Source organism: Acomys minous, assembly GCF_964271855.1.
Source record: "Acomys minous genome assembly, chromosome: 17".
NCBI lineage: Eukaryota > Metazoa > Chordata > Mammalia > Rodentia > Muridae > Acomys > Acomys minous.
Window position 1 is genome coordinate 30,603,840 of NC_140500.1, and position 22,866 is coordinate 30,626,705.

The 22,866-nt window shown below is 46.4% G+C and overlaps 1 protein-coding gene across 2 annotated transcripts in view; it reads right to left on the reverse strand.

Moving 5' to 3' along the window:
* Positions 1-20,521, reverse strand: part of ATG7 (autophagy related 7) — a 220,959-nt gene extending 200,438 nt beyond the window's left edge. For both annotated transcript variants that reach the window (XM_084765218.1, XM_084765217.1), the window contains exon 1: positions 20,467-20,521. The gene's annotated coding sequence lies outside the window, so the exon portion shown is untranslated. The remainder of the gene's footprint in view (positions 1-20,466) is intronic.
* Positions 20,522-22,866: the final 2,345 nt, after the last annotated feature.

Here is a 22,866-nt window from a genome sequence, read left to right on the forward strand (position 1 = left end):
AATGGAGTGTTAGTGGGCTGTAGAGTAGAGGAGAATAGAATTAGGCCATTTGCAAACCAGGTGCGGTGTCAACCACCTTTAATCCCAGCACTCGGGAGGCAGAGGCAGGGGGATCACTGTGAATTCAAGGGCAGCCTGGTCTACAAAGTGATTCCAGGACAGCCAAGGCCACATGTCTCAAAAAAAAAAAACAAAAACAAAAAAAAAAAACCTAAACAAACAAAAAAACAACCACACAAAAACAAAACAAACAAACAAAAAAGAAGTAGGCCATTTGCATAAAAATGAATGGAACCAAAAGGAGACAGAGACAGACAAATTGTGTTTCCTGTTATCTGCAGAAGCTAGAACTAAAACAAAGGGAAAAAAAGGAAGGCTAGAGGTGGTGGGATGAGGAAGGAGAGGGTAAGCACGCATCAGTGGGTATCAAAGTACAACATCCTGATGGCACAAAAAAGCCTGTAAACATGCACAATAAATATCCACTGATAACTATGACTTGAAAAAGGTGTCTTTAATCCCAGCACATGAGACAGAGGAAGGTGGAGCTCTGTTAGTTCCAGGCCCTTAGGGAAGTGTAAGGACAAAGGACACCATAAGATGACTTTCTGTACATTGGATTTTAATGCCTAAAACTCTCTAAAATGCAATTTAACAGAAAACTGCTAGACAGAGAACAGGTTGTGTACTCAGAGTCACCGCAGGAGAGGAGCTGCCTGTGTCTCCATGGCTGGGGCTAGGTCACTTTGCTGCTGGATGCTTCAGGGGCAGCCTCTTTCCACAGGCTCAATATGCTCTGCCCACTTAAAAGTATGCGTGGGCACTGGAGCCCCCATGTGAATGGATGGAAAGAGCTCAACGGGCATAGGAAACAGAGAAAATCTATCGGAAGACAGCAGGTGCAGATGAAAAGAATTAACCCTTTCCTATAGGACTGGTGAGCCTCATTGATCACAAAGGGCAGCATCAGGCATCAGGCAATGCCTCACCCAGGGACTCACTTATATCCCGGGTTGTCCACACACTTTTGATCCTTTTGCCTCTGCCTCAAGAATGCTTGGATTATAGGGGTAGACCATTATACCTGGTTCTCTACAAACCTCAGAAAAATGAGGCATGTGGGCTGTGGGGATGGCTCAGTGGTTAAGAGCATGTATTACTCTTCCAAAGACCAGAGTTTAGTTCCCAGCACCCACAGGGCAGCTCACAACTGTCTGTAACTCCATTTCCCGGAGATCTGATTTCCTCTTCTGGCCCCCAAGGGCACTGTACAAACCAACACACAGACACATGCAGATAAAAATAATAAAAACAAATCTTTCTTTAAAAATTGAGTTGCCCGGGTCCCATGTATTCTTCCTATGTAGAGGACAAAGAACAGGTTGATGGCCAGGAAGTGGCAAGTCTGACCAACAGCCAAGTTGATGGAGGTGGACACCTGGTGCTACCTTGGAGCTGCTGGCCATGGCTGCTGTTTCTGGCTCAAGGCCTTTGCTGTATAGGAAATCTTTCCCCTCTTTGCTAGGAAAACCCCTTCTCATCTCTTAGAGATTTTTATATGGCTCTCATTAATACCCACATCTATTGGGAGGCAGGGGCTCCTTATCCTATGGTGACAGCTTCTATTACAGCATGGTATGCCTTTTTACAATATGTGTGGGTAGCAAGGTGTGCCACCGTGATCCCTGCTCTTGGAGAGGCAGAGGCAGGTGGATCTCCGAGTTCGAGGCCAGCCTGGTCTACAGAGTGAGTTCAGAACAGCCAAGGCTACACAGAGAAACCCTGTCTTGAAACAAACAAACAAAAATGTGTGGGCATGTGTGTGCAGGTGTTTGTATATGTGAACATGGATGGACATCCCAGTGGCCATCTTCAGGAACAACACCCACCTCATTGCCCTGGAGCTCATTGGCTAGAACGGCTGATCTGTGAGCCCTAGGGACCATCCTTCTGCCACCCAGAACTGCCATGACCAATGCCTGCCACTGTGCCAAGCATTTGTTTTTACAGTATTTTTTTAATTAGGGGAGATGGGTGTGCAAGTGTGCCATGCCATACACAAGGAGGTCAGAGGACAATTTGTAGGAATTGGTTCTTTCCTTCAACTTTGTAGGTTCTGGAATTGAACCAAGGTTCTTGGGCTTGGTAGTAAGCACTTTCACACTGCTGAGCCACCTTTCTTGCCCACGCCCAGTATTTTCACATGGGCTCTGGGTTCTCATGACCTTTGCTGACCAAGTTATCTCCCAGCTCCCTTTAGAAAAACTCATAATGGCCAGTGGAATGTGGCAGCAGCACCAACACTGGTGACAGTGTTTTAAATAGCCTGCAACACATAGCTGATGGCCATGCTGACTTTGGAATCAAGAGGGTGGAGCCATAGCATCACCACCATCCTGACTAAGGGCAGTCATATGACTGGTAGCCATCTTTGCTGTGGGAGATGCCATCTTAACTAAGCTACCAAATGGCATTCAGTACCTTGCTGACTGCCAAATATAACTTCTGTCTTTTAAGCTTTGGCTGTGTGGATACACTGGGACATACAGAAAACTACAATAGTCTGTAATGATGCATATGATAAGATCAACAGAGTTGCCAGTTTCTTTATGAATTGTATCTGTGATTGAGTTTTGCTTTCATAATAGTATGATCAAATCCTTTAATGTGTTCATATATTTAAAGTCATGCTAAGTACTCCTACTTTATGTTTACAGCTTAGAACAGATAACTAAAAACACACAAGGATTGCTGAACTCAGAATGCTTGATAGGTGTCAGATTCCTGTTGAATATGGCACTTAAATATTTAATGAAAAAGTGTACTATGACAGAGACCCCAGCTTCTAGCAGTAACCTCAAGGCCTCCAAGAAAATATAAGCACAACAGCAGATGACTCTACCTGAATTAAACTTCACTAACCACTGGGCCAGACTGCCCCATGCCTTGCCGGCTGCTAAGGCCTGGCCTGAACAGGATAACCAGAGAGTTGACTGCCCCATTTTGCCTAGACACAATAAAGTCAGTCATTTTTCCAAAGCTCCTGCTCCACAAAAGGCCTCCCAGATTTGTAGAGCCTGGCTGGGATATTGGGTTTCAGACCACACCAAAGTGGACCTGGCCTCGCAGGTTCTCCCAGCATCCCTTCGTCCCTACCTGCTGCAGGGCATAGCTGGCATACCTGTGACCCTGAACTTTCCAATTCAGGGGCAGGGGCTTCCCTTCACTATATAATGCAGACATTTTGGTTCCTCCTTTCTCTCCTCTCACTCTCCTCTCTCTTTCTGTATCTCTCCTCCTCCTCTTCTTCTCCCTCTCTTCTTTCTCTGTGCTTGCCTCCTGCCCCGAACCCCTCCCCATGCATGGCAGCCAGAGCTGCTTCCAATAAACCTGCATTACATACTATAACTTCATCTTGCAATTAGCTCATTCCACCATCTCTATCAGTTTCTAGGGAAAGAAGACAGGCTTTGATGAGGGCTCGACATGCAACAGACAAGAATCTCAGCAGCCACAACACAGTCAAGATAAAAGGGAAATGGCAGGGATGGTTGGGCAGCACAAACCCCCAGGGCTTCACATGCCACTGAGATCTGGTGCTAGTTGTAAACTTTTATCAATGGAGCCACACCCAGTGACTTATATGTGGGAGCTCAGATGTCACACGAAAGTTTATGACCAAACCGAACAAAAGGAAGAAGCTGGGGGGGGGGGGGAGGAGGGGGAAGGGAAGGGTAAGAAGCAGGAAGTGGGTGGGAAAAGGGACCAGGAAGAAGGAGCAGTAGGTGGAGGACAAGAAGTGAGGGGTCAGGAGGAAAGAGGCAGGAAGCAGGGCTGGTGGTCAGGGTAAGAGGTGAGGGTCTGGGCAGGAGGGGAGCTGTGGGCAGGAAGCAGAAAGATAGGGAGGAAGTAGAGGGTTGGGGTAGGTGGCAGGGGTGGTGAGCAGAAAGCAGAGAGCAGGAGGCTGGGGAATAGGAGGCAGGAAGAAAGCAGGAGGCAGCCGTCAGGAGGTAGGCTACCGACAGAGTCCCTGGACGGTCTCTCAGTCTAACTTGGTGCTGTGTGTCTGGAACAGCAATACAGAAATAAGGAAAACAAGAGCAGCTTTCTCCAAACAGAATGGCCACACGGACAGCCCTGATGATGCTTTGAGTCATGGACTAGATAGGCTTTGCCCGTGTCAGAAGTTACCCAGCGCTGTCATCAACGGCACCCAGCTGACTACACCAGCGCTCCCTGAGTTCCCACTGATATGAGGAGAAAACAAAGATTTTGGCAACTGTGTCAGATACAAGGAGAATTCTGTGTATTTTTGAAAAGATGAAGACAACCTGCCATGGCTGTTCTTGGTTGTCAGTTTGACTACATCTGGGATTCACTGAAACCTAAGTGGCTGGGTACACCTGTGAGGGACTTTTCTTAATTAAATCAATTGAAGTGGGAAGGTCCACCTTTAATCTGGGTCACACCTTCTGCTGGCAGCCTATATAAAGGACATGGAAGGAGAAGCTTGCTCTCTGCCTGCTTGCCCTCACTCTCACTGGCCACACTGTTCCTTCACTGGCATTCGATCACGTTTCCTCAGGATTCCAGAGTGTGCCAAGGAAGGGTATACCAGCTGAACCACATCCAGCCCCGTGGGACTGAACAACTGAATTCTTAAGACTTTCTGTTGGTAGACTGTAAAGCAATTTTAATTCAGAACATGGCTGCTTTAGCAATAGATCACATCCAAAGGCCTAGGTCTGTGTGATCTGGCTGGAATACAATTAAGCCTTCAATCCAGGAGACAGAAGGAGGAAGATCTGAGTTCAAGGCCAGCCTGTTATAGAGCAAGTATCAGGTAAAGAGAAGCTTAGGTCCATGCATGGTGGTACGTGCCTTTAATCCCAAACAATGAAGGTAAAGTTAGGTTGTAGAAGGAAGCACCCATGTTTGAAAGTGACATCCAATTGAGTGGCAGAGAAAGAAAGTGACATATCAGAGAGGATTTGACAGAATAGGACACGCCCAACTCTCAGGAGAGGAAAGGAAAGCTTCTTAAGGAGCAATGCAGAGAGGGAGAGAGAGAGAGAGAGAGAGAGAGAGAGAGAGAGAGAGAGAGGTCCTCATGTTGTAGTGACCCCTAACTATAAAATTATTTTTGTTGTTACTTCATAACTGTAATTTTGCTACTGGTATGAATTGTAATGTAAATACTTTTGGAGACAGAGGTTTGCCAAAGAGGTCAAGAGCCACAGGTTGAGAACCACTGTTCTAGAGATATTCCCGCCCCATATACTATTGAAAGGATGTTGTAAAAATCTAAAACAAATAAACAAGCAAACAAAAACAGATTTTAAAGACTATTGATTTTAAAGACTGAAAATTACTTAAAGCTGAGTCTTTATGACTTCTGTTTTTAGTTTTTATTTATACACATGTGAGTCTGGGTGTTTGTCAAGAGTATACAGGTATCCAGTGAGGCCAGAAGAAGGCATCCCTGGAACTGGGGTTATGACAGTTGTGAGCCACCACGTGGGTCTTGGGCACCAAACTCAGGTCCTCTGCAAGAGCAGCGAGAGCTTGTAACCCCTGAACCATCTCTGCAGTCCTAAAAATGGAATCTTTTACCTGCCATGTTTTAATTTTTTAATGTTAGGAGAATAAATCTAACCAAGACTTTTTTAACATTAAAAAAAGAAGACGAAGGGAAGGTGCTTGACAAACGCTCACATGAAATACACACTCTGGTCTTCACTCAAGGCTAGTGTGTGATGGATGACACACAGTAAGACAAATGCCATCAGAACCCCAAAATGACTAATGCTGCCTGTGCTGTCCAGACAGGAAATGGGATGCCATGCCTCCCACTAGTAGAAGTATCAAAGCATTGCTTTGAGGTCATTTGTCAAGTGATGCTGTGCCCACCAGTGGCTGGCAAGCTTTTCCTGAAAGCGGCTAGAAAGAAAGTATTTTAGAAACTGCAAGCCACAAATAGTTTCTGTCATATATTAGTTTCCCTTTTTATAACTCTTTTAAAAATGTCAACCCTGCCTCAGAAATGAAAGAAGAGGAAGGAGGAGGAAGAGAAGGAGGAGGAGAATAAAAGAAAAAACTCAAGACCAGGGCTAGAGAGATGGCTCAGTGCTGTTAAGAACACTGACTGCTCTTCTGGAGAACCCGGGTTCAATTCCAAGCACCCACATGGCAGCTTACAACAGTTCCAGGAAATTCTACCCCCTCACAGACATTCATGCAGGCTGGGGAAAGGATTCAGTGAGTAGAAACACTTGCTGAGCTGTATCCCCAGATTCTACTAAAAACCAGAGGGGGTCACATGCAAATCTAACCCCAGGACCAGGTGGCAGACAGGAGGACACTAGAAGCTGACTGGCAGGCCAGTCATCAAAGCTGGGGAACTCCAGGTCCAATGGAGACCCCCACCTCAAGGAGATAAGGTAGAGTGACAGAGCAGGATACCAAAACAATGTCTTTCTCTGGCCAAAAAAACCCAACAACAACAACAACAAAAACCCATATTATTATGTTGATGATGATGATGATGCTTTTATGCTTTAGAGACTGAAATTTCTGTCAGAATATTTTACAGGGCATCATAAATTATTGAGGGCTACTGAAGGCCAAGCAGTGTCCAAAGAAAAAATCAGAGGCCACAATTGGTTGGCCTAGGATGTGACCTTGTAATATAGTACATACTAGATCGGGGAACATGGCAAGGTCCTGTACATAGCCAAGGCTGCCTGTGAACTCTCTATGAAGATCAAGCTGTCCCTTCAACTCACAACCCCTGCCTACATCTTCTGAGTGCTGGGAGTATAGGCATGTGCCACCGTGTCCAGCTCCCTGTAAACATGTTTTTATGATCAGGTAAATACAGTGCATGCAGAACACTCACCCAGCTCTCAACATTAGATGAAGCGCATTTAAAACTTATTTTGACTTGGTAACACCTTAAGACTGACTCAGCAGGACTCCAGATCCTCAGAAGCACAGCACCACACCTCATCGCCACATTTCCACATCCTGGGAGTTCCTTCACACTTTGTCTTGGTTCCTGCCACAGCTTTTCAACTCCTCCACTCTCAGCTGTGACCCTGCCTCCCTGCATCTCTGACTTGATGCTCTTCTTGAGGCAAAAGGCAAGCGGCCTATTACTCCCTAATGCCTAGTGCACTGAAGCTCTCCCTGTCAGAGGATTGCTCATTCTTCTCCCCACATCCACCTATTGAGGCAAGCAAGCACAGGGGACTTCTCTTGGTATAAGCTATACGGACCCTCCATGTCTAAGAAAGCACTGGGAGCCTGAGACACTTACCTGCCTGTACTAGGCACACATACACACGCCTCTCTGAACAATGCAGCTGGCAACATGTTAGCAAGCTAGGACCCCCAACTGCAGTAGCCTACACATTCGCACTCCTCTTCTCCCAACAAATGAATGAGTTTTTCCTTCCTTTGACAATGGTCAAATTCAGACAGATTCCAGTTAATCCGGCTCTCTTTGTGCCCAGGTACAAAAAATGCAAAACTGCATCCTCGAGGGAATTTTAGGGACAATCCTCTATCCACCATCTTACATGTGTACAGAAGTGGAAGCACATATAACTAAAATCAGATGCAAGGAAGTGACATGTATAGCAGAAATAGCATAGCCTGACCTAATCCATCAATACAGAGAACTACCCAAAATTCAAAGGCCTTAACAATAGCCCCTCCTTCTTTAGACCCCATAAAGAGACCCCAGGCAGTAATCTAGGGCCCTTGAGTATCTTCACTCATGTGGCTCACTGCTTGCTGCTCTCTTCCAGTGTATTCTGGCCTGTTCTATCACTTTGATTTGAATGATTCTTCACTACCTTACCATCTGTATGGGCCATGAGGCCAAGAACCTGAAAACACTGAGCCCATAGTGTCACAGGTGACACTATGACTGTGTAGCACTCTGAAGCTAGCTCAGGGCTTTTCTATGCTTGAAGACCTTCCCAGAATTCCTCACACTGCCCTCCTCAGCTCCTCTCTCATGGGCAACTGGCCAACGCTGCGGTCTCTGAGCCACCTCTGCATCTGCTGCCATGTTCACCTCTTTGCTTACCCATCTGCCTCCATCCACTCAATTGTAAAGTCTCGAAGTACAGATCATGGTTCATGCTACCCCCTCCCCTTATTGCTAGTTCCTTGTAGAATGGCTTAGTTTGACAAGACATCTTGGTCCAGTGAAAGGAGGGGAAAAAGGAGGAAGGAGAAGAGGGATGCATGTGGAGAGGACCAGGAAACACCAAGACAAATGAGCTGGACCTAAGATGTGGGTAAAAATCAAGTATAATGTGGGAAATCTGAATGGGAGGAAACTACAACTAGCTTGGAGGTTTAGGATGGAGTAATTATTGCTCAGCATTGTGCTCTAGGCTAACTAAGTAGACCATAGTCTCTCTGTGTGGTTATTTGGGTATTAAGCTGGTTAAGGAGTAACTGTTGATTTATTACAGTAATAAATCAATATTAAATATTATAATCATTCAATACTGTCCAAGGTATCAGTGTCAGAAGCCCAACTGAGGCTCTGCTGGAGACTGAGGGACTAAGAAGACACAAGTTGGCAGGGTGGAAACCAGGGTTCAGCCTCACTAAGAAATATTTCTGGATAAAACCAGAATGGAAAGCTGAGTGTGCTAAAATGCTAGTTCTGCTTGGGAGACTGAGGAGAAGGGCTGCCATGAGTTGGAGCCCAGCTTGAGCTACACAGTGACTTCAGGGCTACCAATGACAGCATGTCTCAGAAAACCAAACACACACACTGAGAGAGAGAGAGAGAGAGAGAGAGAGAGAGAGAGAGAGAGAGAGAGAGAGACCCTTCCCTGAATGGAGTTTCTTCCTCCTCCTCTTCCTCCTCCTCTTCTCTTCTTCTCTCCGCCCCCTTTTTTTGTTTTTTCAAGACAGGGTTTTTCTGTGTAGCCTTGGCTATCCTGGACTCATTTTATAGACCAGGCTGGCCTTAAACTCACAAAGATCTGCCCGCCTCTGCCTCCTGAGTGCTAGAATTACAGGATAACTTCCTTCTAATATGGAAGGACCTGCTTTAAATAAGAAATTTCTTCCATGATGGCATTTTGTTACTAAACATGCTAAAGAAGGAGGTACTGGACTTTGATGTTCAGGAAATAAATAGATGTGTTTCCCATGGTGTGGTGAGACTGCTCAGCAGTTGTCTCTCAGCATGGGTCCAATTGGATTGGACATAGCAAACTGCAGGCAGGTGTAGGATTGTTAGAAACAAAGGAGAAAGTCAGTGGCCAGAGAACAACAAAAGCTCTCCATGGGAAGTGGGCCTGAGAGAGGAGCAGATAAACAGCCACCTGCCCATCCCCCACATGGCATCACAATCATTTTTCTGTGTGTTTTAGGCTTTTTGCTTGCTCGCTTGCTTGCTTTGGGAGAGCTGGGAAGTTTTTAATGGTTCAGAGAGAATATGCCAGAATGACAGTTAGCCAGATGCACTGTAAAAAAAATCTGGCCTGAAGCCCCCTAGGAACCAAGCCCTGGTCCACTTGTTACTAGCTGAGGAACCTCGATTTCCCCATCTGTAATGTGTGGACAGTTGTCACAACGCAGGATGCCGGGATGCCCCTGGAGGATGAAGAGGGATGGGAACATTTGCTCCAGAGCCTGGCATCCAGGGGGCAGAGACATGGCTGCAATCCATGTTCCAGGGCCCCTTTGTGCTAGCCAACAGCATTCCACAAACATGGCTGCCCCAACTCTGTCTAATATGTGCCTGCCTGGGATCTCCCCTTTCAACGGAGCCCAACAGCCACAGCACAAGCTGTTTGGGAATAAGGCAGTCAGTTCCTGCTGACAGCCCTCACAGAGAAGGCAGGAAGGAGTTCCTAGGACCCAGAGCTCCAGCAGGGAGATAGGAAGTAGAGACAAAAGAATTCCCAGATGCTCCATCACTAGCTAGCTTGGTGCGAATAGGGGAAAACCAACAAAGAACCCTGTTTCTAACAAGGTGGAAGGTGAGGGCTGACATTTGAGGTTGTCACCTGACCTCCACACCTGTACCCTTATTCACACACAAAGTGCATACAAATCTCTTCTAAAGTTTCAGAGCTGCCACAAACTGTGACCTACAGTGGTGTACTGCCTGCAAGATATGCTAGGGCAATGGCATATTAGTGGCACAAAGTCTGTGGAAGTAACCAATGTTACACTTCTGCTTCAGTCCACCTACCGGTGATGTCATTGCTTACCTGCTTACCTGCCACGGAGGCGTGGCCCTGCCCGGGTCGTAGAAAAGGACCGACCCTCCACGTGGCTCTCTCTCTCTCTCTCTCTCTTTCTCTCTACCCCTTTCTTCTTACTCTCACTCTTCTCTCTCCCTCTTCCTCTCTGGGGTACCCCTCCCCTGTTTTCCTTCTCCCCCCGCCCCCCATGCTCACTTAATAAACTCCTCTACAATATAATATCTGCTGCTGCCTGGTACCTTACTATCTTATACCTTATATCCTACTGCCTTAATCTTTAATTATAACAACCAACCAATAATTACTTGACTTAAGGCCGTCTCCATGAGATGGAATCCGTACCTGACACTGTGTGGGTGACCAGGAACCAGAGACTAGATACCCCAGGGACCTAGGGTAAAACCAAATAATCCTGGTCTAAAAAAGGAAAAACAAGCAAACAAAAAGGACCTGAAGCCTACAGACAAGAACACAGTGTAGTCTGGCACACTGTAGGATGGATGAGAGGGAAGGCACAATTTCACAAGCTAAAGACTAGAGTTCGAGTCCACCCCTGCCTCGCCCACCTGTCTTTCAACTTCTGCATCTGTACATGAGATGCTGCTGACTGCAGAAATATTATGAGGATCCAATCAGAAAATGCATAGTCACTGTGTAAGAGGCATACAAGTGGACAGCAAAGGGGTTGGGGACTTAATGTGGTCATGCAGCCCTAGCTTAGCAAGCACAGGGCCCTGGGTTCAGTCCCCAACATAACAACAACGAACTAACACCATCAAAACATGTACAGGTTTCCCATCCTTCAGCAAACATCTACCTGATCCCCTACCCAACCCACCCTGCATGCAGCATTTCAGGGTTTGGTAGTGGATGGCAACAGGCCCACTGTCAGAGCTAACTGTGTTAGGCAATGCGTGCTGGGAAGGGCAGCACAACTTGGAAGTGAAGCAGAGTGTGGCAAAGGTCTGCACGGGTGTGGCAGGAGGAAAGAGGAGGATGTCTAAATTGCAATGACTAGGCTAGATTGTTTCCCATAGATACCCATCAGCCAAGGCTTTAAAAACCAGAAGAGGACTCTCAACAGGGGCCTAGGGCAGGCTGGGTGGAATACTCTTTTCTTTTGAGCCTCACACTACCAAATGTTGAACTTGGCTGGTTCCCTCTCAATTAAAAGGAAAAAAGAAAAGTGATATCCTGTGGTTACTGTTACAAAGCAAAGCAAAATAAAACAGCCCAACACATTCCTCTTCTAAATGCTGAGAAATGGGGGCAGGGGGCAGCAGCAACGCCAATGAGTACTGGATCAGGAAGCCACATTGGGACTGAGAGGGGTGGCTCAGTGGCTAACAGAACTTAGTGAGCAAGTGTGAGGATCTGAGTTCAAATCCCCACCTCCTATGTCAAAAACCAAGCATCCTGTAACCTGAATGCTGTGGAGGCACTGGAGCTTATTGGCCACCAACCTAGCTCCAAGTTCAGTAAGAGATCCTGTTGCCTCCATACTTGCACTTGCACACATGTGAGTGCTGGTGTAAAACACACACACACACACACACACACACACACACACACACACACACACACTACAGTAGGCCAAAGGGAGAAGGGTTGGCGGCAGACTACAGCACAAATCTGCAATCCCAGCCCGGGGGACAGTGAGGCAAGAGGATTATGAGTTTGAGGCCAGCCTACACTACAGTAAGACCCTATTTCAAAATTAAAAAAAAAAACAAACAAAAACAAAGAGAGAAAGAGAGGAAGCTGTTTCTCTTCCACATCAATTCCAGAATCCTCCAATGGCTTCTGCACAGCATGGAACATTCTTGTCCTACACACTCACCCAGTTATTTCTTTGTCCCGTGTACATCTCAGCTCTGCCATCTTTTATACAGTAGGCCTTCACCTGGAGTAAAATCTTCGACACTGCACCTTCCAAAACCACTCTGTGCCTCATCTTCACCACACAGTCAATAATTTATTAATATTATTAAGAAGGCCTACTCCATTTTGAATCAGGCCACCATGTTGAGCCTTAGCTTTTGGTTTCCCAGAAAGGCTCCTTAGACTTCTCAAAAAAGCCTCCAAAAAAAGGGCAACCAATCAGCAACTGCCCAGATATCTGGCCTGGGACTAAACTAGATATGAGGTGACCATTCCCTCCCCAGGATCAGAACCAATCAGGAGCAAATAAGTACCCCTTAGAATGAACCTAACCAATCCTAACAAAGATCGGATGATCATGGCTGGAAATCCCCTAACTGGCTTAAAAAGGAGCCTGCGAGCTCCTCTTGGGGTCGCCATTTTGTATGAGTGGTTGACCCCTGCATACTGGCTGTTTCTGCAGAATAAACACTTTTTGTTTTTGCAAAGCTTGGGGTCTTCCTTCAGTGATTCTTGGACCCTTAAATTTTTGGGGAGGGACAGAGTCTCCCTATGTAGCTTAGACAGACTTCAGATGCCTCCCACCTTGGCCTTGTGAGCACTGGAGTTCCCGGGGAAGGCCAGCAGAGCTCCAAGCTCATTATGTTACATACTGTGAACGTCCGTCTTTGCTGGAAGGAAAGTTCAAACAAAACCATGCTGGTGTCCCTGTTCCCACCACTGCCTTCCCAGCATCTGCCTCAGCCCCCAGCTGCTCACATGTACCTAACAAGGACTTGCTGATGACAAGGTCTAGGAACGAATGCACAGAAGGGCATTTCCAGGCAAACAGGAATGAGAAGAAGTGTGAGGACAGAGCAACTGAAAACCTACTAGTCACCAGAGTAGGCAAAGCCATACCTGAAGGGCCTGAGAGGAAAGGATTTCCATTCCAGCAGAGCTCAGCACTCCAGGAAGGGTTGCGCAGCAGCAAGGGTAGAAGCTAAGGCCGGCCAAGCAGCAAGAGGCAGGGTGGGAATTTAGGCAAGGCAAGGGGGCCTTAAAAAGACAGCGGGGAGGACAGCAGATACAGTGGTGTCAAGGAGTAACTCAGGAAGGAGATCTGATAGTTGCCGGGCCTAGAAGAAGAGATCCTGTAAGGGAGGAAATACCCAAGAAGAAAGACTTTGAGATTCTGCCTCGAGGACTGAGGAAGAAGAGGATGGAAGAAGAGGATGCAGAAAGAACAGCAGGTTTAGAGGAACAGTAACAAGTTTCCGTTTGGACTCAGAGACCCAGGGTGGCACTCAGGATCACAAGACACACAGAGCAGGGGTCACAGGTCTATTAGCTTAAGTTGTGGACACAGCCTTGGAGAAAACTAGTATTCAGAGCTAAAGAAGGGACAGAGGCTAGAGATGCAATCAAGAGGAAAATGGTCAGGCTGGGAAGCACAGGGCAACAGCAGCAACACACATACACCAGCAATGCACATCTATCCAGCAGATGGGAGATGAAGGAGGAAAGCTGGGGAGCTCCGGCAGGGCGCTGCCAGCTGCTTGGGGATGGCAGTGTGGTGAGTGCTGGCTGCAGGGAGCATGACAACCAGTGAGGGTTGGGGGGACGCAGAGTGCTCCACACTGCTCTCACCTGCACCATGGCTGGGAAGGTGTGCAAATAGTTAACAGAGGATGTGCAACAAAGAAAATGAACAGACAATGAAACTAGGTCCCAGGAAAAGAAGATGGGAGTGGCACTATTAGAAGTATATCTTTGTTGGAGGAAGTGCATCACTAGGAGGCGGGCTTTGAGGTCTCAGAAGCTCAAGCCACCTCTAGGGGCTCACTGTCTCTTCCTGCTGCCTGCAGATCCTGACCTAGAGCTCTCAGCTCCTTCTCCAGCACCATGTCTATCTGCACACTGCCATGCTTCCCGCCATGACGATAATGGACTAAACCTCTGGAACTGCAAGCCAGCCCCAATTTAATGTTTTCCTTTATAAGAGTTGTGTTCATGGCCTCTTTGCAGCAATAAAACCCTAACTAAGGCAGGATCTCACAGGCAGAGGAATCCGCCTCATAGTACATGAGTGTTCCCTGCCTTTCCTGAGCCTCTCCTCCTCCGGTCGTTCCTCCCTCGCTCCCTTTCAAACAGAAACTCACTATGTAGCACAGCCTGGCCTCCAACTGTCTCAATCCTCCTGTCTCCCCAGTGGTGGTCTTACAAACGGGCATCAGTCACCAGGCCCCTGCCAACACACTGTCTTTCCTCCAAGTTAGAATAAAATGCAAACTGACGGACATGGCTGAAAAAGACTGGATGAAGAGCAACAGAGACAAGGCCTTGGCTGATGGCTGTAAGGTGGTGAGGCAGGCGGCAGGGAAGGCAGCTGTGGACTGTGGGGAAGACAGAAGAAATGCACAAGAGCTTCTCACAGCCATGTAGGTTGCATTTGCACCTTGCTGGAAACACAAGAGTACAGCTTTAGGATGAACATGATGTGTCCACCAGGTCACTGCGGGGCTTTAGAAAACGCCAGTTCAAAGTGCAGGGCCTGAGTAAAGAAGCGGGAGCACCCCAAATACCGGGGCTGGATCAAGACACTGTGAACAGGACTTGTCCAGTCTGCCATGAACATGGAAATTCAAATTGTCTCTTATCTCACACAGGACTACACAGTTAGCATTCAGAGTCTGGGAGAGGGAGAGACCACCAGGAAAAGGAAGAGGAAGGCATCAGTGGACTTCACTTCCCTGGGGAAGGGTGGAAGAGTGAGGCCAACTGACTCTAAGCCTAACCTCAGAGAAGGCGGCATACTCAGAGACCATAAGCAAAGGACTCTGCTCTTGTTTCCACACAGCGCATGCTCTTCCAGCCCCCAACAGGAGTCCTGTCTTCTTCCTCTCCTGAATCAGGCCCATAAGGCCTACCTCCTTTCTTAAAAATCCACTGCCAGTGACTTTAGCCAGTGGTTCTGATCAAGTTGTTGTCACCTGGATCACCACCACAGAACCCTGACTGACAGGTCCCCAGGCAGACCTGCCCTGGGTAGTCATGACAGTCGCGGACTCAACGACTTGGAGATGACAGCACATGCTCTGCTTGTTTGTAATTCTTCAGTGCCTTGCTTCCCACTCCAGCACTGTTACAATAGAAGCCCATGGCCCAGCAGGTAAAGGTGGTTGCCTACAAGCCTGACCACCGTTGTTTGATTCCCCAGGACTCATGTGGTGGATGGACAGGACTGACTCCTCTAAGTTGTCCCCTGACCACCGTACGTGTTGTACCCTACCCTACAATGACATTTTAAAAGTCTCCAGACTTCCTAGCCAGAAGTGCAGACATTATTAAGTGGGCAAAATTCGGCTCACTCACATCTTCTCCCATCTCATCCGTCTGTCACACTGGGGATAGAGTGTGGTATATTTAGCTCTACCACTAAGCTACATTCTTAAAACATACATAACTATCTAGCCAGGCGTGGTGGTGCACGCCTGTAATCCCAGCACTCGGGGGGGGGGAGGGGGGGGGTGGCAGAGGCAGGTGGATCGCTGTGAGTTCAAGGCCAGCCTGGTCTACAAAGCGAGTCCAGGACAGCCAAGGTACACAGAGAGACCCTGTCTTGAAAAACAAAAACAACAAAACAAAACAAAAAACTATCTAATTAACTCACAACTAAAACTATCACACTGTTAGTTTAAAGCTGCTACTCAAGCAGGTGGCCAGTCCCAAACTGTACGCATCTCAGGGAGCGTCTATATAGTTGGAGTGGCAGCTCTGAAGTTTCTATTAGGGTTTTACACGTTCACTATCAATTATACACACACACACACACACACACACACACACACACACACATACACACACTACAGAAGAAAGAACTATGACAGAAACTAGGAAAAAAAATAACGTTCTCCCTTAACTTGTTTTCTGAGGCAAGATCTTGTTATGCGGCCTAGGTTGGTCTGGAATGTGCAATCCTCATGCCTCAGCCTTCTAAAGAGAGGTATACACCAACAGGTCCAAGTGGGACATTTCAACAGTTTGGAAATAACTTAATTTTCTGTAAATTATATATTTTTTATTATATTTTAATTTCTTAGGTAGAAGAAGTTAGCATGCCACGGTATGCATGTGGGGATCAGAGGACAGCATGTTCTTGCTTTTCACTTTGTGGGTTCTGCAGGACAAACTCAGGTCTTCAGACTTGGTAGCAAGCATCTTTCTCCACTGAGGCTTCTGGCTGAGACAGTGCTTTTTTTTTTTTTTTAATTAATTTACCCTTACTTGCTATAAAGATGGAACTCAGGGCCTGGTGCGTAAAGAGCAAGTGATGCAACACACACCAGTCCTCTTCCTTTTTTTTTTTTTTCCTTCCCTTTCTTTCTTTCTCTCCCTTTTTATAGAGGGCCCTGAAGCCTAGGAAGTAACTTGTAGAAGTGGGGCAGAGGCATTGTGGCCTGCAGTCTTTGCCCTTAGCACAACACTGCCCACAGGGCCACACATGATATGGCCTCTGCTTCCCAGATGCCTTTCAGCCTGCAACTTGCAGGGCTTTGCTTCCCTTCAGGCCATGCTGTGTCACCCACAGTCCCTGGTTCTTATCACCTGCAAACCCTCTTTGTCTGGAGTACCCTGTGCGTCATTAGAAGTGTGGCCAACCTTTTGACACTACAACTGCATACCGTCACATATAAAGTCCATACTGTTAAAATGTGTAATCTAAGTCTAATTTTAAATAAATTTGGTATTTTTGTGTTGGGCTGTATTTATAGCTGTCTGAGCCACATGCAATTCCAAGGCCGTATGTTGGAGATGCCTGCTAGGCCCAGGATAAAGTGCCAATGTGGCTGTGGACCCCTCAGCCTTAACTGCCAGGGACCAAAGTCCCTCTCCCTCAGACCTCTGCAAGCACTTCTCGACAGACTGTCACAAGTCAGCTCTGGAGGACAATGATACACACTCCTCATTTTTGTATTCCCAGATTAAGGGGCCATAGAAGGCACCAGAAGATGCTAAAGAACTGTCCGTGCTTATTTTCTGTAATGAGACACTGGCTAAGGACAGAAAAGAATATACCACCGACCCCAGCAAGGGTTTCTCTATATAACTCTGGCTGCCCTGGAACTCTCTCTTTAAACCAGACTGGCCTTGAACTCAGGAATGCTGGGACTAAAGGTGTGTGCCACTGTACTGGGCTTCAGAAAACGAATCTTGATCCTGTGGTTGAGTAAGAAAGCCCTATCCTTAACTCTTTAAAGGGCTTCAGAAATCATGTCACATGAGGTCACACAGGAGTTTACCACAACAAAGACAGATGTTCCAGGCAAAGGGGAGCAGAGCTCTATGCAAGACACAGCTGTAAGTAATGTAAGAAAACTCAGGGACAAAGCTGGGGTGGAGACAGGTTTCATTATTTGGGTGTAGCTCAAATACCATCTCCTCAGATAATTCATTCTTGTTTACCAGCTTCCCAAACAGCACCCTCAAATACAAACGGAAACAAAATGACTCCTGGTGTCCATGTAGCTCTCCAGCCTGTTACCTGCGTTTCTGCAGAGCTACTCAGGACTTGAAACACTTCCCACTCCTTAGAAGTATTAACCCCATTCATTGTTTTTGGAGACAGGGCTTCATGTAGCCCAAGCTGGCCTTGACCAAGGTATGCAGCTGAAGATGACCTCTCTTTCTTTTCCACTTGCCTGTGCGTATTGTCCATGTATGTATATGCATGACTGCATTATGTGAGGCCACATGTACCTGGGGTGCACATATGTGTACATCCATGTGGAGGCCCCAGGTTGAAGTTAGGAATCATACCCCACCACATTCCACCTTGTTTCATTGAAGCAGTCTTGCAATCAAATTCAGAGCTCATCAATATGGCTGGTCTAGCTAACTCTCTTGCTCTGCAGAGCCAGCCTCCACCTTCCAAGGCTGGAATTACAGGCAGGCCTGTCATTTATGAGGATTTGGGGGGCGGGGAGACCCGGACTCTGATTCTCATATCTTCATGGCATCAGTTAGCCAGTGAAACATCTCCCCATCCCCAACTATGAACTTTGTTCTTTTAGACAAAGCCCCACTATGTAGACCAGGAGAGTCTCAAGCTCAGAGATCTGTCTGCCTCTAGGGCTGGGATTGAAGGATTGAACTACCACGCCTGTCAAAAACCTTGAACTCTTGTTTGTCTTTTTTTTTTTTTTTTTTTTTTTTTTTGGTTTTTCGAAACAGGTTTCTCTGTGTAGCCTTGGCTGTCCTAGACTCACTTTGTAGACCAGGCTGGCCTCGAACTCACAGTGATCCGCCTGCCTCTACCTCCCAAGTGCTGGGATTAAAGGCGTGTGCCACCACCACCCGGCTTTGTTTGTCTTTTAAGGCAGGGTTTCTCTGACTAGCCCTGGCTGTCCCTGTAATTCACTATGTAGACCAGCCTGGCCTTGAAAACACTCTCTCCCTCTCTCCTTCCCCCATTCCCCTCTCAGCAGACGGACCTTCGACTCAGAGATCCACCTGTCTCTGCCTCCCAGGGTTCAGATTAAAGGTATGCGCCACCACAACTATCACCTTGAACTTTTGATCCTCCTCTGCCTTCTCTACCTCAGCCTCCCAAGCTCTGAGATTAAGGCAAGCACTCCCACCTCATTTAAAGTGGGCCATTTATTGGCAATCACCACCATCATCACCACCAAGTGGGGCTAGGAGATCCATTTCATCTTTAGAGCTTACAAATAAAGCCTGGTACATAATGGGCATTTGAATACGCCTTTTATTTGGTATATCTATGCATATGTTAAGCATATATAATATACCAGACACTGTTCTGTTTGCTGAGATTACTAATAATGCAAAAACTCTGCATCACAATAGAGCTCATTATGGGTAAAGAACTAAATGCATTTAGCTACAGATGGAAAAGGAAGGCAACCTAGCAGTGTTCAAAGACATGTGGGGCAACTGAGAGCAAGTGTGACTCCGACAGGGATATGAGCTGTGACTGCTAGCCACAGCCCTCAGCCCCTCCCATGACCTTTTTGAGTACTAACTGGCAGGAGGCAAGCTGGAAGCAACAGAAAGTCATGAGCTGTCACAAATGGAGGCCAGTGGCTGAGGTATCCTAAGACGAAAACAAAACAAAAACAACAGCAAAAAATACAAACAAACAAAAACCACAAAGTAAACAGTCTATGGGAAAGGAAAAGCCTGAGACAGAATTTCTCAAGTCTACACCACAGACCTGTTTATCAGATGAGGAGGGGGGAAAAAAAGCTGAAAAGTCAAAGTCAAAACAAAACAAACCCCAACAAATAAGCACATTTGGGAGGGAAAATGCATTTGTGACCAGGGTTTAAGAATAGGGTGATTAAGCTGGGTGGTGGTGGTGCACACCTTTAATATCAGCACTCGGGAGGCAGAGGCTGGAGGATTGCTGTGAATCCCAGGCCAGCCTGGTCTACAAAGAGAGTCCAGGACAGCCAAGACTACACAGAGAACCCCTGTCTTGAAAAACCAAAACCAAAACCAAAAAATAAAATAAAATAAAATACGGTGATTGGGATGGGTGTGAAGCTGAATTGATAAAAGAATATTGCCCAGCATTGCAAAAAGCCCTAGGTTCAATACTCCAGCAGCAGAAAAACCAGGCATGGTGGTAGATACCTTTAATCCCAGAGCCCAAGGAGGTGGAAATAGCAGTATAAAATTTCAAAAGCCAGCTTCTGCTACATTGAATGTTCAAAGCCAGCATGTGCTACATGGCATTCAGTCTTTATTTTTAAAAAATTAATTTGTACTGGAAAGCTGACTCAACTCAGCAGTTATGAGCTGTGTACTCTCTTGCAGGACCTGGGTCGGGTTTCCAGTATAACCCAGGCTGGTTCTAAATAGCAATTCTCTTGACTCAGCCTCCCTGCGGCTCGGTTCACCTCTCTACGCTCTACGCGACCGTGCGGGGCTCAGAAACTTTCTGACGAGTGCTTTTGCCTCACCGGGATGATTCCTATAAAGTATTCATTAATAACCTCTGAGTCTTTTCAAGGGATGCAGAGCCTCTCTTAGAAAAGCATGACAAGAAGAACTGTGTCTTCTTCATGAGACAAGTCACAAGATCAAAGCTTTACACAGACCAGAGGCACTGGCTCACTCGTCAGCCCGTCCACACACACCGCAAAGGCAGCACTTGACAGAATGAGCGACCAGAGGTGCCTCCGGACACCGGGAACAGAACACTCCCTTGCCAGGGTACGAGGGGACCGTGTATAGACAGATGAAGAATATTCCAGGCCAGCCCAAGACCAGCTTCAGCTATCCTAAGTAAAGCTCGCCAGACCCCGCACCTGCTCCACAACCACGACTTACTTACCGCCGCTCAACTTCCGGCAACCAAAGCCCCAGCCGCGCCGCGCGGTCCAATGACGTCATAGCCCAGCCCACACAAACGCGGAAGCCCGGTGCGCATGCGTGCATGAATAGCCAAAAAGAGAGTCCCTAGCACCGTGTGAGTGGGGGCGTAACGCCTGAAGGCTACAATCTGTAGGCCTTGAGCTTTTAAGGAAGATTCCACTTTCCTGCTAGTGACTCTAGAGGACGACGAAATGACTGTTATTATTATCAAATTTCCAGGAGACTTATATAGTACAGGTGTTCTTTGCATTTTAATTTGATTTTTAAAAAGATCAAGCTACATAGCCATGGCTATCCAGGAGCTCATCATAATAAGATAAAGGACTATTCATTGATTCCATAATTCAAGGTTTCCTATTTCTACTGGTTAAATTACAAGAAGTCAGCATTTTATGTGCCTTCTATAAAAGAGGGAAAACAGTAGTAGTAAAGCAATGTAAAGTGATTCCTGGAAGGAAAGGAGCTTTGGAGTCAGGCTGACATTGAATAATCTTAGACTATGACAAAGGACAACAATACAGCTTTAGGGAGGAGGCATGAGGCTAGGCAAACAATAGGAAATGACTGGAATTGGAGATGACACCGCTCTACAGATAGGCAAATGTGTAAGGACTACGGCTGGCTGCAAATCCCAGCTGATCAACAATTTCTGGTCCCAAGTCATCATCCTGCCTCAGACACTGAAGAGAACGAGGTGACAGATGTGTGTTTCTGTTTATGACAACAGTTTTCTCTGCTCAAAGAAGGATACACAAGAACAGGAAAATAAAAGGAAAAGCAAAAGGGAGCTAGCACAACGAAAGAGGGCTGGGTCCAATGCTCGACTGTTTCCTCTCCCAGCAGCCTGCTCCCTGGGGGCTTCTTTGATGTAAGAAGCTAAGCTTGGGACAAATGAAAGGACAATGGGGCCATGGAGAGGCATGAGCATAATTCAGGTGGCTGACTTTTCCCCTAATGTTCATGCATACACTTGGGACATTTCATCTTCTAGGAAAAACAGGAACTGTGGAGGACTGGCCATGACCTTATCTCAGGAGGAACAGGAAAGGCATGAAAACATCAATTTTATTTTAGCCACGCTCTGAAAGAACACAACTTCTCTTGACCAATGAGCCATCTCACCACCCCACAAAACCATCTTGATATAACTGCTTTCCCAAAGTGCAGGCCCCAGGTAACCTTTAGTTTTCAACATCTTCAGAGGACATCAGGTTCCGCACATGCCAAGACAATCTGACGGCCACCCTTGCTCACACTAAACTAATTCTGCATTTTTTAATACACTTCCTGAGACATGGAAGCCACCCATAACCACAAAGTAGAAAATACGCAAAATCTCAGGCAAAAATATCATGAAAAGAAACAATGTTGTGAGAGTCCACAATATTGAAGCTCTGTAGTGACGGAAGATTGATCAAAAAGTACAAAAGACACAGGAGAGGGAGGGGACACTGACTGAAAGGGGAATGAGTTCTAAAGAGGTGCTGGTAATATTTGAGGATGTCACTGAGAAAAGTCTGCCATGGAAATAAAAATTGATAAAAAGATTTAACACGCCAGGCTGGTAGGCCACACCTAGAGTCTAATAAGCACTTGAGATGTATGCAGAAACAATTCGGCGTAGACATTCACCCAAAACAGCATATAGTACTTAGAGATAATCTGTGCTACATGAGACACTGTCAAAAAAAAAAAGAAAAAGAAAAAGAAAAAAGAAAAGAAAGAAAGAAAGAAAAAGACATTTGTTGAGGAATTTTAATTCAGCAACATGGCTACTCTGGCTGGAATATAGACAAGCCTTTAGTACACAACTTTAATCTCAAATAATATAGGTAATGTTAGTTTATAGAAGGAAGCGGGAATGTATCAAAGTGACTTCTAATTGAAGGAAAGACAAAGTGATGAACAAAGATTTGTCAAAATGAGTCACAGATAGGATAGGAAAAATTCTCGAGAGAAGAGAGGAAAGAGAGGTCCTAAGGGGGATTTTGAGAGAGAGAGAGAGAGAGAGACAGACAGACAGACAGACAGACAGACAGACAGACAGACAGAGGTGGTGGCCGGGGAGAGAGAGCAGTTTTTACCAGTATAGTTTTATGGACATGTGGGAGAGAGAACAAGCTAGAGACACGTGAAGACACTGAACCAGAGAATGAGAAACAGGCAGGTTAGAAGAGACTGATAGGTAATTTGAGTCCAAGATAAGCAATTCAGTCAGAAGCTGAGAGAAGCCAGATTGAATCAGAAAGCTTGGAGAAGAATTTGAGCCAGAAGAGCTGAGTTGAACAGCCCAGCCAGGGAAAATTAAGAAAGAGCTAGTAAAGGAAGAGCTTATTCAACAGTAAGACTCTAAGAGAAA